Source organism: Thermobia domestica, chromosome 2 (assembly GCF_964235325.1).
Source record: "Thermobia domestica chromosome 2, izTheDome1.hap1.1, whole genome shotgun sequence".
Lineage (NCBI taxonomy): Eukaryota > Metazoa > Arthropoda > Insecta > Zygentoma > Lepismatidae > Thermobia > Thermobia domestica.
The window spans coordinates 85,910,571-85,923,327 of record NC_137455.1 but is presented as its reverse complement, the minus strand read 5'-3'; the positions used below and the strand labels follow the sequence as shown (position 1 = coordinate 85,923,327).

Here is a 12,757-nt window from a genome sequence, read left to right as displayed (position 1 = left end):
ACCAGGATTCCAGAGATGAGTATAATATTTGACAGATGTGTATTCTTTTTACTTCCAGGTTTTCACTCTATATGTGCTAAGCAAGAAAACATCCTCGTTTTTTTAAATTTTTATACATATAATTTTCCTATATAAATCAAATATGCTGCTTGGCAAAGAAAATATATTATTTTAAAATCTTGTCGTTGATTTAACTAGTATTACACCAATTGATTCAATAGAATGTATTCGTGTCTGTTGATTGTATTTGCACTTTCTGGCTCTACAACCGAATTATGGACGACTAGACGGCGCACGTTTAACTGGTTATTGTGGTCAGCATATAAGCTTCAAAAATCGTTATTAGTAACTTTTTTTTTAAACAAACCAGAATCCGAAACCTATTTTCAAGTAGCTCCTCAAATTGCCTAATAATATTGAATCATTAGCACACGTCGTTACCGGGCCTTAATTTAGAAGCTGATAAAAAGAGAGGAAGAAGAATGTTAGTAAAGAATTTCCCAACAACCATTCAATTCCCAGGTATGCATCTTCTACTGTTATGTATGTCTGCATAACCACAAGGTAATGCTGGTTGCATACAGAACAGGCGTTCTTAGAAATGACTTATTAAAGTCTAACTTTTCATGGTTATGCCCTTTATGCTAAAAAAAAGACTACGCTTAATGATTGTGGAATTTATTTTTCGTGCTCTCGCCGGGAATTGAACACGCAACCACGTGCATCAAAGATTCACGCGCTAGCCACTATTAAAAGAAAAGAAAGAAATCCGGGACACTTATCTCTATAGTCACCTTTCCATAATCCAAACATGACAGGGTTACGAACACATAAATATCGAAGGTACCGGTAGTTAAAAATCTCAATAATGCTCTTCAGAGGAACTCGAATCCAAAGTGGATTGAACTTCATGAACCAAACAAACAAAAAAAAAAAAAAAACGAACGTCCGTGACTACTCGGACCACTAGACTAGTGGGGAGGGCTCAGGCTTTCTTAGAAACAGCTAGAAACGTACATACATTTCGACCTCCAGAAAATCGTCCCGACCCGAATATCGATAGAAATATTTCGTACGCAATTAGATCTGCTCAAGATCTATCCGTGTACAAAATTTGGTGACTCTATTCGATATACTTCTATCGGAAAATCTTATGACAGACCAGCAGTTCTTTCACATAGACATTAGTTGTATTTTTCAACTAGTAAAACGCCTGTCCTTGCCAGATCTTAATTAAGAAAGTGAATAAAAAGGGAGGAATAAGAATATTTTTAAATAATTTCCTTATAACCATTCCGTCGCCCAGGTATTTATTCTTTACTGTTGTATAAGCTCACTTGATCCTCTGAGCAAATCACCCGAGCGAATCCCCTGAGAAAATAAAAAAAAGTCTTCGTATGCGATTAGATCTAATAAACATCCTACGTTTTGCAATACACGAGCATGAGATCAATATATAATTATGTATTTTAACATTTAATGATAATAAAATATGTGCGTAGTAATAGTAACAATTGAAAAATTTCTTATCAATTGGTGAGGACACGTTTTATCTAAATTCTTTGGTACAAGGTGTCCCATAAATGTGGAAACATACAGAAATCATGCTATTTTTTGTTTCGTTGCAGATAACTATGAGCTTGAGCAAGGAGAAACGTATCCAGGCCATTTTGCTCTATTTTAGACGAGGAATTCATCAGACTTTCTCTTGAACGAGTATCCATCACTTCTCGTGTGTTCTAAATTCTTCGAAGAATTTAAGGAGCATATTGTTGAAGTTTGCTTACATATCGCACAAGAAACCATTTCACGTGTTTCTCCAAGAATGAATGATTAGGCTTTACTAATGCGTGCAACAGAAGTCCTAATATAGCAAGTACATTGTGTAGACGCTCATTTTCCTTGTTTCCAGACTTATGGGACATCCTGTACTTCTCCTCCATTTCTTATTACAATAGGACACATTAACGCTTTAATATACGTATTTATACAAAACTACATTTGTATCAAAACTGACCAAAACAACAAATCTGTAATAACACTTGTGAAACAGTTTTATAACACCAGCTATATTGTTGAAACTGTTTTACAAGTGTTATTAATATATTTGTTGCTTTTGTCAGTTTTCTTTTATTAATATATATATAAAAAATATACACTTTTAAAAGTATAGTACTAAACTATAAAGTTACAAATTGCATTTCTTCAGTTTTAAAGATGAGTACCATACCATGAAATAACGAGAAGAAATTTATTTTAGTTACTTCAATATTTTGGATTTTTTATTTCATAAAATACTTTGATCTGTAAAGAATTAAATTTTGCATTTTTGCTAATGTTTTGTGGTACAATATTAATGCATTTTATCGGGATTCTTCCGTTTATTAATTATAATCGTTTTCCTTAATAGCTCATCTCTTTAGCGTAAATAGTGTAATAGTATATATACACTCATTATATTCATCACACGAGTTGTATATTCTTCGCACGGGGAAAATACTATTTATGGAAAGTATTCATATCCCTTTCCACCTTAAAACGGGAAATTTCAAAACGCTAGGAAACGGATTAGGATTAGGATTTTTAGATTTCTGAGCTTTCGGCATCTATGGCCATGTTAGCCCGTCACGCGATCACACTATCCGAGGAAAGGGTAGGAAGAATGGATTGGGAAAGGAAGGAAGCGGCCTGGGACTTGTATGTTGAATACCATCCCGGCATTTGCTTGGTATGAATGAGAAAAACCCAGGAAAACCTCATTCAGGATGGCTGGCTTGAGAAAGCTGTTACACTTTTTCGACCGAGTACCTCCACCAGAAATCGAACCCGGGACCGCTCGCACCAAAGGTGAGAGCGTCAGCGACTACGCCATGTGGAGCCACTACACCGGGAAACGTGTCCGCATATTTTTAATGAGGATTTTGTAAGTTTATATACTGAGTTTTATGTCTTTAGCTTGAGGAGGTCGTGAGATACTCTATTTTGGTATAACCTTAATATCCTTCTTCTCCCTTTAGGATACGCCATTTAATCAAAGTAACACTATAAAATCTTAGGTCGAGGTAGGTACTAACTATGTTCCACATTTCATATCAAACTGTTCAGTCTTTTCTCAGTGATATAATCATAAACGATAGGCAACGTTGATTTGAATATGAAGGAAGATATTACAGAAAGACAATTAACCTCTTGAAACGAAAATTTCCTGAAACCCTGAGATGCGTTTTCCTTGTTTTAAATGAAGAGTTTTTATATATACCTTTCTAAATTAAGTCTCCTTCTACCCGCTCCCCCTATGTATTTCAATAAAAGTAACTTAATAAAAAACTAGTTCGAAGTTGATCTTGCTATTTAAATTAATGCTAAAATGAAACATATCTTTAGGGCCAATAGGTCCACTCGACTTTCATCCACTGTAAAATTATATTACTGCTGATATTGAAATAAGAAGTGTTTGATGATATATTAATATTCATCATTATTACAACATCAACCGTATTTCTTGAGTTACGCATCCCTGTAATTTTACAGCGATGGGATGATAGCGGATTTGCCAGTGAATAATTCAAATGTTATTTTAAGTATAAAGTGTTGTCTATCACGCATTACACATGATTTCAATTGGAAATACTAATTACAAAACTAAAACTAAAATAAAAATATTACAGGGCAGTGGAACCATTTTACATTTTCTTCTGTTATGTTTTAAACAGAACCCTTTTACCTTGTATTTTACAGTTGATCGGTCTTTCCATGGATGATTGATGTTACATTATAGTCTGAACTAAATTTTCAGTAATACATCCTAACATGCACATATCTAGCCTTTTAAAAAAGTCTTTAATGTTTTGTAGATTTATTTATGAAAGTAACTGGGATAAATTCCAATAACATACTTTTTTGTAGTGCTTTTTAAAACCTTTTTTGTTGGTGGCTTCGATGTAAACCAGTAATTTTAGTAATTCATATGTTCATTCTGTGTTGTAGTTACCCTACTGCGTATGCAACCACCCGAACTTATTTGCAGTTTTGGTTCCGTAAGCGAACAGGATGTGTACGAACAAACTACTATAATTTTCTTTTCTTTTCTCCTTTTTTCCTAGCTTTTTAAAGACTTCATACAAATACGAGATCATATAAATTCTTTACATATAGAGGAATATACAGGGTGTCACAAAAGTCCCTTAACAGTCGTGCTAGAGACGTACATTGGCCATACATTGAAAATGTATTGCAGGGGGACTTTTTAAACAACTTGTGTAAATCGCTGCATTAAAAAAAAATGAATGCACAGCACTGGCAAGATCAAATTGGTACAAAATTACGAATTTTATATTATTATTACTCGTATTATTACAACGATCAAAGATAGTAGAAAATAAGCAATATTCAGTACCACGAGTGGAAAATTTATTTGGTGGCCTAATTTTTAATGACATTTTTTAAAACTTACTGCTTTAAACTAATGTATATTCTACTCTATCTAGGCCTTTATGTAAGAAAATAGCCCAAATTTCCTTTCGTATTTTTTTTATAAAATATATTTCTATATCTATAAGCACAAAACAGATACAAAGAACCTTCTTAACTCTGAATTTGCAACAAATAATTTACTTAGGATTTAGATTTCTGGGCTTTCGGCATCTCCCATCACGTTGTGAGGGATAACGTCCCTCGGCGAGCACACTATCCGGGAAAAGGGGGAGGAAGAAAGGATTGGGAAAGGAAGGAAGCGACCTGGGACCTATATGTTAGGTACCACCCCGGCATTTGCCTGGTGTGAATGAGGAAAACAAAAGAAAACCTCATTCAGGGTGGCTGGTCTGAAAAAACTTTTTACACTTTTTCGACTGAGTGCCCCCACTGGGAATCGAACGCGACACATAAGTTACGTTGTAGTTTTAAATAAAGCTAAGTTTAAATGTAGCATCTTTCACGATTCACTGACTAGGAATACTGGGGTTACGTTTAATTTAACCTCTTGTTTTCTGTTTTACTAACAGTCCTTAAAATTATCATATCGTTGAAAAATTGCTTCGCTAATGTCTGTTATCATTGATCATAATAAGGGGAAACAACTCATTCAAGTTAAACACTCTAAAATATGTAAGAATTCTTACTTAAGTAATTATTAAACATTGTAAGAAATGTTGCTACAATGCTCTTTTATAATCAAGCTAAATGCTTTTGTTATAAACAAAAGTACAGAAGTGTAAATTATATAAATACTATGTGTGTGTGTGTGCTCAGTTACTGTGAGGCATCATACGTAAGTAAAATGTGAACTAGATAATTTTCTTTTTTTTTTTAAACCAAAATACAAACTTCTTTTGAAACATTTGCATATCACATACAGTCATCTGCATTGTTATAAAAAGAAAAAAAATGAAATTTTGAGTTTTTACGTCCCACGGTTATGCCGGTTAGGCTAAAGGAGACGGTGATAATGAGTAATGAATGAAATGGTGGAATGAAGAAAGTGGGATGAAACGGGAGAACCCCGAGAAAACCCACGCACACGGTGTTTGTCCACCACAAAGTTCACTTGGCGGGAGCAGGGTTTGAACCCGAGACCCCTAGCACCAGAGGTGAACGCTCTATCACTGAGCCACCGCGGCCCCCTGTTATAAAAAGAAAACTAAAAAGTAATACGGATCTTCGGTGTCATTAAGTATTTAATTGCAGTTCCAATTGAACATTTATGATGACGCTTCTTTACATTTTGGTCTAAAATTATAGGGATACCGTGTCTGAAAGTTGCTCCGAAAGATGAGTTATAACTCATTTACTTGATTAGCTAGATGAACCAGTAAGGTAGTTGCTCAGGAGTAAGATGGTTGTTTTTTTTTTTCTTGAAATTCAAATGACAACATGGGAAACGGGAAATTTAGGAAATTTGAATCGAAGGATGCGTTGAGAATTAGGATTAGGGACATTCTCCTCTACAACAACTAATTAATTATAACTTTATTACATGCACTGGCGGCCTGTGAGGGAAATCATACTACTAAAAATTAAAATTTTTCGCTTGAAATGAAGGAAATAAAGGTATCTAATGTATTAATTGTTCTATACAACAATTAGTACGTCACGAAAGTTTTCTTTTATTAGTTGAAGTAAGAAAAACTTTAATTTTTAGTGGGTATGACTTCCCTCACGAGCAGCGTATGTTAACTTACATATGTCTATTAGTAGTCATAAGATATACACTGTAACTTTTTGAACGGACAAGAAATCAGATACGCAATTAAATTCTGCATGATCCTCTATACACCTGGATCATAGATATAGTATTCCATTGATTAACGAACTAACACTTATTGTTTGAGAAAAATCGTATATTATCATTATGTACAGTCCTGTTCAAAAAAAAAACCTAGCCACCCACTTCTCTTTAAAAAGCCCTGTATTCTAACCTAGTTTAGGAATTAAATCAAACAAATTTTTTTAGGCCAATTGCGATCTTATCTAGGGACAAGCATTTGAATTTTGTATATATGGTTGCAAAATATAGCCTTTTAGAGAAGTGGGTGGCCACGATATTTTGCACAAGACTGTACAAATTGTAAATATATTTCCCACAAATAAGGATGAAAAATCTATTTTATACACACAATTACAAATCTTTTTTGAAAAGTTAATGCAATTGAGCTCGACATATTAGAGACACTGTTCTGAACACTTTAATAGTGGTGTCCCGAATTTAAATTTAAGAACCCCAACATTTTTCTAGATGTTGTAAATTCACGAAGGGAATACCGAGATAGATCCTACAATAAAGTTTTCGAAACATTTTCTTCTTCAACGTATATTTCCGAATCGTGTACTGTATTGTCCGATGAAGAAACGGAATTAGCTACACACACAGTACAAGAATTGAGGCAATCTCGTCTCGAAAAGATTTGTGAAAGTGATGTTTCGTTTCAAAGAATGTAATTGTTTCTATTGGAAGAGATCTGTCTCGTCTCGTTTTTTGCTTGCGCAACCATAAACGGAATGAGCAATGTAATTTAAAAATTAAAATATTGTGCAAATTTAGAATAACTAATTAGCTACTTGTATTATAAAATCTTTCAGTAGCCTAGCAAAAAAAAAAAAAAAAAAAAAAAAGTATAACTGGATATGACAGATCGTTCAATAAATTTACAGTTAAATTGCATTGATGATCAAAATGATCGGGAAACGAATTGAGCGGATGGGTATATCAAAAAGTACCTTGAGAGATGCGTGAACGCTGCATTATCCCGGAGAGAGAACTTGCGGTCGAACGGTGAGCATCTCCTCCCATTCGTCGTTTACCACCTGGTCGGAATATCTCTCGCTCTCAATTCACTCAGCAGAAAATCACTCCGTTCACTTGTTGCCCACACGCAATCAAACTGCCTACTCCCCCGCAAAGCAACTGGCGGCGCTGGCCGAGCCCTCAGGCGCACAAGCGGCGACAAGTGACAAAAACAGCTACTACAAACAACCAACCACGAGGTCTCTCACCTGCCTCTGCCAATCAAATCTCAAAGTTACAGTGCAGTGGGAGGAGTCACTGGTGATATATTAGAAGATTTTTAGGGAGGGAAAGAAGAGAGAGAGAAACAGAGAGATGGATTATTTTTAATCTCGGAAGGACGAAACGAGAAGTACAGACAGAGTAGATCCACTACATGTATTGTATAGTCGTTAGTTTGTATATATATTAGCTGCTGGCTTTGTTGAGGAGCAACCAACGTGAGGTTTTGTTGTTGATGTTAACAACCTTAGCTGACAATCTTACCAGTTCATTGTGAGTTAACACACGTCACCGCAAGAGCGTACATAGACCTTGTCGTCATTCTGTGGCGTGTAAAAGTAAATAAAAGTTTGAAGGAAATCCCAGTCCACTATAAGCAGTGTTGACTGACAGTTACCTCTAACTATACGTATGTGTTTATGTGTGTGTGTGTGTGTGTGAGAGAGAGAGAGAGAGAGAGAGAGAGAGAAGAGAGAGAGAGAGAGGCGCTGTTTACAGAAATGATTCTCTACAGTTAAACATTCATTTTCAGCAAGGCAGTCGCAGGAAACGAGAAACAAATCTCTAAATACAATGTGCAAGGCTAATTTGTACTAAAATCATTAATGTGAGAACAGAACTTCAGGTAATTCAACAGGAGAATTGAAACACGAGTCTCCAGCACAAAGGGCAAGAATGCTAACAACCTAGGGGACTGTACGCTATGAAATTCCTTAAGGCCAGCATGAATTTATTCAAAAATAAAAAATAAAAAATGATATAAATACAATTATGAAAAGGAAATTATAATGATCTTTCTTCTTATATTAAAATACCTTTTATTTTAAAGAAATATTTGAAACATTTAGAGAAGATATACATAGTCTTAACAGGAAATTATCAGCATTTTAAGTTCTCAGCAGATAAATTGGAAATCATTTCATTTCATATGTAATCATTAATATTTTTTAAAAAAGAAAGGAAAAAAATAAATTGCATTATGAGTCTCTGTGCGTATTTACAAATGGTAACACTTTAAAAGCGCTTTATATTTCTTACGTAAGATCCAAACTTGAATATACCTCACTTATTTGGAACACTTTGAAAACACGAAGTCAAAAAGTAGAGCAGATACAAAGCAAATTCATACGTTTTCTGACATACAAACGGACAGGACTTTACCCAAAATGCGAACCGTATGATAATTTACTTGATAACTTTACACTTCAGACTCTTGAACAAAGACGGACGTTCAACGACCTGCTTTTCTTACACAGACTTTTGCACAACAAAATAGACTGTATAGACATAATAGCAAAAATAATGATCCAGATTCCATCCCTCAAAACACACAAGAGAAATAGTTGCCTATTCTACTGCAGGAAGGCACGTACAAATGCACTGCATGTCACCTACATGGAGAATTTGTGCTACATACAATAAAATCATTAAGAATTATGAAGATGTAGATATATTTCATTGTTCTGAAAATTCATTCTAAAAACTAATATTGTGTGTTCTGTAAAAAAAAAAAAAAAAAAAAAAAAAAGTTTAAGTAAAATGTATTATTTTAATTTAATATTCTATATTCAAGCATCAGCTTCATTATAATTTAATTTTTGTATTCAAGTTTTACGTTATACTCTAACATTATGAATTCAAGTTTATATGTAGATACTGTAATTGGGCAGTAATGTCTGTTGTGTCAATAAATAAATAATAAATAAATAAATTGGTTAAGTTATAACCTAAATACTGTATCTCATATATAAAGATTATATAAGACTTCTTGAAATTATGGTTTAACGTCTCACGTCTATGCTCCGAGGTCAAGGGAAACGGTGATGATGATGATGAATGAAATAGCAGAATGAAGGAAGTGGAAGAAAATGGGAGAACCCTAAGAAAACCCATGCTCACGGTGTTTGTCCACCACAAAATCCACCTATCACGAACTGGAATCAAACCAGGGACCCCACATACTAGATGTGAGAAGATTGTTGCTAATTATTTCCTATACATTGGACTGTTTCTTTTGAACAATTTTCTGGAAACAAGTTGTAATAATTTTGTCATATCTTCAGTTTATTTTACATAAGATAGCCGACACATTGCTTTGTAAGAATTCTAAACGTCTCTAGTATATACTATTTTTATTTGCTGGTCAGAGAAACATAAAATAAGAGATGTATGCATAGTGTATGGATCATTATTACAAAAATCAGATTTTTTAGTGTATAACCTGTTGGACAAAATCAACATACGCATTAAAAACAAAGAAGTCCTAATATTGTCATGTAAAAACCATGTTTTTCTTATTGATAGACGTACGTATTATAAAAGTAGGCAAATAAGTTTTAGTAGAAAGCGAGTAAAATTCTTTAGTATTTGAAACTACTACTGAGAAATATTTGCAACATGCACAACTATTTCTCTCCTGACTCATAGAACTCATTGACACGTGTTCGAAGTCATTGCAATTGAATTCCATCCAAATTCGGATCTAAAAATGATTTCCGAAAGACAAAACTAGTGAACTCGGTTTCTCGTATCTGTAAGTGGTACATGCATCCCATTTTAAGAAAATCATAAGAAGACCTAACGTAAAGACGTGAGTTATTACTATTCTATTGTCTCACTCCTTCCGCCACATTTTATACTACAGTTAACTCCTTAGAATGTAAACGTAATGATGTGTAAGCTATAACCATTCATTCTAACGCATCAATGAAGATCTCGGTGTAGGTTGAACTGAAATCAGCCCGGAAGATTTGAGTTAAATAAATACCACACACGTACAGCACCCGCAACAAGTTTAAATAATCATCATAGGTATTCTGCCAGTATTGGCAGGTCACTTGTTGCAACTGAGAAACTTCCATGTTCCACTGGCGTCTTCCGCTAACCTCTTCGTTTTCACGTATCGTCCTTTAATTGTAGTCTCCTTCGCCCCCTTTCTCTCTTTCCTTCCACCATACTCACTAGCACGTCCCTCATGATACAGTTCCTTTTTAGCCAATGTCCCAACCAGTTTCTTTTCCTCTTCTTAATAATGTCTAAATTTGTTATTTTCTCCCCCACTATACCTAACAGACTCTCATTCGTTTTCCACTCTCTCCATTCTTCTCCACACCACATTTCGAAAGCTTCAGTCGTTTTTCATGACTTTTGCGTAATTTTCATTCATCATTTCTCCATGTTTATGACCCGTACAGGACAATACTCCACACGAAACATTTTATGAGTTTTTTTTAACTCATCTATTTATTCAAGGTCCCACAAAATAGTATATATTCTTCGTCCTAAAGGCTTCTTTCACCATTCCTGTCCTTGCTTTTATTTCACATTCACACTTCATATCATTACTAATAATACCACCCTAGGTATCGAAAACTAGTCACCTGTTCTATTTTCTTCTCTCCTACTTCTATATTTGACACTGACTGCTTCGTTCCAATCAACATGGCTTTTGTCTTTAAACATTTATTTTCATCCCATATTCTTTACAGCCCTTCCTCAAGTTTTCTAACATGTTATTGATTTTCTCTTCAGATTTCGCAACAAACGCCATATCATCTACAAACCGTATACACCTAATCATTCTACCTCTTACTGGAATGCCGTCTTCATTATGCAAGCTCTTTCTCACTATCTCTTCTATTATTATATATATTAAATAATGTTGGCCAGAGACAGCATCCCTATCAAACTGAAATACTGCATGGATGGATTAATTAGCAGCTATTGACTGTGTATAAGGAAATCTTTTCCTTCTCTTTCTTTTCTTTTTTTTTTAAATAAACAGTAACTTTAACGTTTTGATTTTACTGTTTTTTTCCTCAAATCTATTTAAATGTTTAATTAAATTGTATTATGCATAAGTTTAATATTTAATCATGATTCTTAACTTGAATGATATTTAATTTATGTACGAATGCAAATGGCCCTCCTAGTTTCAAAAAAGAAATGGCCCTCCTTTAACTGATATAGTGGCTAGTGTGTGTGTGCCTTTACTACACGTGGTCCTGGGTTCGATTCCCGGTGGAAGAGTATTAAAAAATATGAACGCATTAAGGTTATTCAGATCCCATTTTAAACTATAGGTCTGTCTCATATAGCCGCAGTGCTGAAAATGAAAGGTGAACTTCGACTCAAAAAAGAAAGAAAGAAATCCTCTCATAAATCAATGCGCTAAAAAGTAAAGATGGCGTGCGTAGTCAGCACCGTTAAGTTAGAGAAGAAATATTTAGAGAGCTTCGAGATGTGGTGTTGGAGGAAGATGGAGAAGATATAATGGACAGAGAGAGAGTAACAAACGAAAATGTTTTAAAACGGATAGGAGAGAAGAGGACGCTTGTAGCCACCATCCTTCGTAGAAAGACCAATTGGATTGGACGACACATCTTGCGAAGAGATTGTCTTCTTCATACCGCCATAGAAGGAAAGATGGAAGGAAAACGAGAAATAGGAAGAACACAAGTGATCGATGATTTGAAAAATAGAAGAAAATACTGGGAGTTAAAAGAGGAAGTTGAAGATGGACAAACGTGGATGAAATATTTCCAGGCCCGAATCGAAAATTAAGAAGAAAAATGTCCTCATTAGTCTCAGGGCCTGCCAAAAGACAGAATACTTATAATAATAATAATAATGTTTAAATGTTTATTAGGGACAAACACCTACAGCCACAAAATGCCCCCAAGAAGGATTATAGAAATATAGGGCGCTTACATTTAAATAACATAAAAATGAAACATGCAAAAAAAAAAAAAAAAAAAATACATGCAATGGGTATTACAGATAGAAATACAATGAAAAGCATAATGAGAAAACAAATAAGCAGAAATATCATCTTAAGTACATCTCAAACAAGTACACCCTGTCATGAGACTAAAATAACATTGATATGAGTATACAGTAGGAAAAAAAGTATATAACATATTAAAAGGAACATACATATAGTCAAAGTTACAAATGAACATACATGAAAATCATAAAATAATATAAGCATGATTTTCAAATCAATTGACATCTTAATTAAAGTACACTCATACAAAGACAGAAATAAAATAAGATAAATTTACCAAAGAATACAAAATAAGCATATGGCATGTGAAACTCATAACCGAGATAATAATAATAATAAAAAGATGTGTAGTATCCCAAAAAAAGCAAAGATAAAAGAAAAAAGATGATAGGAAAAGAGAAAGAAAGTTAAAAGAGAGAATAAGAAAACAACCTAAAAAAACTTTTAAATTTTCAAATTTAAAAAAA

At 34.1% G+C, this 12,757-nt stretch overlaps 1 protein-coding gene across 3 annotated transcripts in view; it reads right to left on the bottom strand.

The window, feature by feature from the left end:
- gcm (glial cells missing) overlaps window positions 1-12,757 on the bottom strand; it is a 46,889-nt gene that overhangs the window by 21,625 nt on the left and 12,507 nt on the right. The window contains exon 1 of one of the 3 annotated variants that reach the window (XM_081743590.1): window positions 7,216-7,384. The exons of the other annotated variants lie outside the window; for them this stretch is intronic. The gene's annotated coding sequence lies outside the window, so the exon portion shown is untranslated. Of the gene's footprint in view, window positions 1-7,215; window positions 7,385-12,757 lie in introns of those variants that run through there. 3 annotated transcript variants of the gene reach the window in all.